Source organism: Elephantulus edwardii, unplaced genomic scaffold, assembly GCF_000299155.1.
Source record: "Elephantulus edwardii isolate Elephantulus edwardi_28Jun2011 unplaced genomic scaffold, EleEdw1.0 scaffold00010, whole genome shotgun sequence".
Classification (NCBI taxonomy): domain Eukaryota; kingdom Metazoa; phylum Chordata; class Mammalia; order Macroscelidea; family Macroscelididae; genus Elephantulus; species Elephantulus edwardii.
The window spans coordinates 17,286,204-17,291,012 of record NW_006399760.1 but is presented as its reverse complement, the minus strand read 5'-3'; the positions used below and the strand labels follow the sequence as shown (position 1 = coordinate 17,291,012).

General features: G+C 41.7%; 1 pseudogene; it reads left to right on the top strand.

The window, feature by feature from the left end:
• Positions 1-3,319: 3,319 nt before the first annotated feature.
• LOC102846303 lies at positions 3,320-3,976 on the top strand (annotated as a pseudogene).
• The last annotated feature ends 833 nt before the right edge of the window (positions 3,977-4,809 follow it).

The window sequence follows — 4,809 nt, the reverse complement described above, 5'->3', positions numbered from 1 at the left end:
CTTCACCATCCATCCTGATGCTACCGATTGGTCCAGTGGTGAGAATCTTTGTCTTCTTGACATTGAGCTTCAATCCATATTGAAGGTTGCAGTCCCTGACCCTCAGCAGCAAGCACTTCAGGTCCTCCTCAGTTTCAGCAAGCAGGGTTGTGTCATCTGCATAACGCAGATTGTTGATAGATCTTCCACCAATCCTGATGCCGTATTTCTCCTTATATAGCCCAGCCTCCCAGATGATCTATTCTAGGTTACATCTCTTAAATGAAACATGTTAGTTGGTATTCCATCAGTTCCTGGGGCTTATTAGTATTATTTTTAATAAAATTTTTATTTTATACTGGTTTACTTACAAAGTTCATATACATTATTTTTCACACTGAATCTTTCGCCTTTCCATTATCCACCCCTCCCCCTACTCATCAAATTGTGCGACCCTATGATTAAGTCCTCAACCCTCTGCAGTCTCCTCCCTGCCTTGGATCCTCATTCTACAATAATGGTCTTATACAGTATTTTTCCTTAGAGGACTGAGTTAGTTCACTCAGCATAATGCTCTCCAGCCCCTCCCAAGTTAGGTAGTGATTTACAAAATCATTGCTCCTGTGTGCTGCGTAGTATTCCATTGTGTGAATGTACCATAATTCTCAACCCATTCTATTGCAATTGGACATTGGACTATTTCCCTGTTCTTTTGATGGTGAGTAACGCTGCTATGAACATTGGAGCACAGTAAAATGTCTTAATGATTTTCTATGCACTCTAATAATTCCTACATTTTATTGTTCCTATTTTGACATATACCTTTAAAATGGTTGTCTGTCTGACAAGGCAAAGCATATGAGTTCTTGCAAGCAGAAGTCTAATAAAGCTAACAGTAATCTAATAAGGGTTTAATAATTATAATGGATGTGGTTTGTTTTGTAAACTCAATGCCTAATTTTATATTATTTTTAATTGCCATAAGAATATGTTTATGCCTCCAGAAGTATAGAGCAAAATGAAAAGAAAAAATAGAGAATTATGATAATGTATACCTTTTTGCAGTAAGTATTAGAGTAGGTTTTATTTTAAAAAAGATTGTGTTCTAATTTCTTTGACTGTACATGGCTAAAAAGCTAGATAGCACTCTGCTTGGTACTCCCTGTGTGGAGAGAGTGGAGGGGAGGTACAGGGGACTAGGAGGTTCAGGCTGGGCTCAGTGAAGGAGGAGAAGCAAGGCTTAGAGATTTGCTCTTGGATGATTCAGCAAGGAGGCAAGAATTCTGTGGCTTTCTAAAGAAGACATGGTAACCTTTTAAAACATTGACAAGACAATTGAGCCACTGTTGTAACATTAGAGCCACAGATAAGATTTACATTCATCATTTACGTTTTTCTACATTTGAGTGAAAGAGATACCCAAGGTCATTACTTGAACTGAGGTAGAAATCTTCTCTACAGTGAAATGAAGCAATTTATTGTGGGATGATACTATACTTTCATTTAACCTAGATGTTAAATTACGTACCTTAGCACATTAAATTACAGTGATTGAAAATTTCCTTTTCAGTCAAGATACTTGCAGTAATATAAAAAAAAAGGATAGTAAATAATTTTTTTCTTCTATCCCACCTTTTTTATTTAAGCTCTGTAGCACCCCTCCAGGTAAGAGGGACCACAGGGAGGTCTCTCCAAAGTCTGGGCTGTATCTTTTCTCACTCCCCCCATTACAAAAGTGATTAAGTGTTAAGGAGTAAATATTTTTTTTAAAACTAAAATGAAAGAAAGCATTCTCTTTCTTTCCAAAGAAACATAGCAGATCCTTAGCAGATATTGAGTTCATGGAGAATGCTTATTGAACATATCCTGAATTTACTATAGTAATTGAAACAACATACATGCCAACTAAGGTTCTCTCTCTCTCTCTCTCTCTCTCACACACACACACACACACACACACAAATACATATCTAAGGAAGAAACTTTACCTATGACATTTTTTGTACCCAGCTTAGGTTTAACTGTTTTTTTTGGAAGGTATTAGCAAGCAAACTGACCAAATAAATAAATAAAAATTACAGAACCTAATTGTAATTACTGCAGGGGAATATTTTCAATACTTATACATTTAAAATAATTGTTAAACAACATTAAAATCCATCCCAAAATTATAAAATTAATCATTAAGGTGCACCTGATACAGGCCATGGTCTTTGTAATCACTTGCTTATGCATCAGGAAACTGGATACGGACTACGGATGATAGAAGGATCAACACCATTGAGGAACAACAACAACAACATTAAATGTCAGAACTAAAGCTCTTTTTTCTACCATCTATAAATACGCTCTATGACTGCTAAGGTACCCAGATACATTACTGTTGTTGTTATGTGCCATCAAGGAGCTTACAACTCACAGAGACCCTATGTACAACAGCTCTGAACCTTGCTCTATTCTGAGCCAATTTCACTGTCTCTTTTATGTCTATGACCATTATCTCAGTCACTTAGTCAATCTATCTGATCCAGGGTTTTCCCCTCCTGTGTTGTCCTCCACGCTTCTAAGCATGATGTCCTTCTCCAAGGTCTCGTCCCTCCTGGAAACATGCCCAAAGTATGTGAGACAGAGCTTCAAAATTCTTGCTTCCAAGAAGTAGCCCGGTTTCACCAGCTCTAGGATGGACCTGTTTCTTCTCTTAGCACTCTATGGTATGTTCAATACTTTTTTCAGCACCATAACTCAAAGCAGCGTTTCTTCTTCTATATCATCTTTAGTCACTGTCCAAACCTGCTGCATAGCATGTAATTGTGAAGGCCGTGGCCTGGATTAGACATACTTTAGTCTCTAGATTAACATATATTTCTCTTCAGTACTCTGGAGAGGTTCCTGACAGCAGATTTTGCTAGTGCAATTGTTGACTGTGGAAGCAATCAAGTTGAGATTGTTAATAACCTCAATCTCTTCTCCATTTATCATGATGCTGCCAATTGGCCCAGAGGTGAGGATCTTTATTTTCTTGATGTTGAGCTTCAGTCAACATTGAAGACTGCGTGACAGTCTGTATCAAACGCCTCAGGTCCTCCACAGGTTCAGTAAGGAAGGTTGTGTCATCTGCATAATGCAGGTTGTTGTTGAGTCTTCCTCGAATCCTGAAGCCACATTCCTCTTCATAAAGTCCAGCCTCCTGAATGATCTGTTCAGCATATAGATTGAAAACACATGGAAAGCAGGGCAAAGGTGGCAGAGAGGCATGAGGTGGCGGGGAGTGGTGGGGTAAGGAGCGGACACCGAAGCCCAGACTGAGCGGGCGGCACAGCTGGCGCTGCAAGCAGCAGTCATGTCCATGTTCGGGAAGCTGTTCGGGGCCAGAGCGTATAAGGCCGGCAAGGGCGGCCTGAGCCAACAAGAGGCCATCGAGCGACTGCGGAACACGGAGGAAATGCTGAGCAAGAAACAGGAGGTCCTGGAGAAGAAGATCAAACAGGAGCTTACCGCTGCCAAGAAGCACCTCACCAAGAAGGCCCTCCAGGCACTCAAGTGCAAAAAGAAGTATGAGAAGCAGTTGGCACAGATGGACGCACACTATCAACCATCGAGTTCCAGTGGGAGGCCATGGAGAATGCCAACACATGCTGAGGCTGCTCACGACAACATGGACATTCATAAGTCGATGAGTTAGTGCAGGACATTGCTGACCAGCAAGAACTCGCAGAGGTGGTCTCAATAGCTATTTCAAAACCTGTTGGTTTTGGAGAAGAGTTTGATGACATGAGCGCATGGCGGAATTGAAAAAACTACAACAAGAGAAACTAGACAAGAATTTGCTGGAAATCAGTGGACTCGAAACAGTCCTTCTACCAAATGTTCCCTCTTACCATCAAAACCAACCAAGAAGAAGGAAGAGGAAGACGACGACATGAAGGAATCGGAGCCCTGGGTTGGAACCATAAAACTTCTCCAGCCCCGGGCTAGGCCCAGACAGACTCTAGTGTAGCAGTGGGCAGGCGCATGTGCGTGCAGGGCAGGCCGGACACGGTGCAGGCAGGTTGCCATCTCTCTGAATCCCACTCCAAAGCACTAGCGCTGCATCACTGCTCACTCAGCATGGCACGGTCTGCACCTAGCAGGGCGCGCAGCAGGTTGGGAGATGCCTGCTGTTTATAATGTTGAATAGCTGTAAAATAAACTGTATTTGCAATCCAACATTGACCTGGACTACGTTAACTCCACTGCTGAATCCTCAATGGAAAGTGATAACCGGTGGCAGTCAAAATGATCTGAAACTATAGCCTCTGTCCAGTTGACTCATCGCACATCTCTGCGACTTGTGTGATGCTAGCAGAGAAGTCATTTTTAAGAAGCCATAGGCTTCTCCTTGTAATAATAATGAACTGTAATAATGAGTCCGATTTTTATTTCCTCAAGAACTGTATTTCTGTCCATCACCTGTGTGCTGGCCCCTGTGTTTACCTCTCTGGCCTACTCCTCCATCCTACTCTCTGTTCTTTGGGGTTCGTAATACTGATTCGAAATAGATGCTATTCTCTTAAGAGTAAATGAGATTGTTAGAATTAAATTCCAGCTATACATTTTTCTGTGACCCTGATGTGTCAAATGTGTTAATGGTTGGAACACAAAGAGGACAGTGTGGGGTGGATCTCCCCGATTAAAACAAGCTTGGAAGGAGGAGTGGCATCCACTTCCGTAATAGCTTGCCTCTGGAAACCCTATGAACCTGGAGAGAGGATGAAAGGCACCCAAGTGTCGAGGACTCTCCTTCATAGGGTGGCTATGAATAGCCTGCGAGTTTATGGCACTTAACAACAA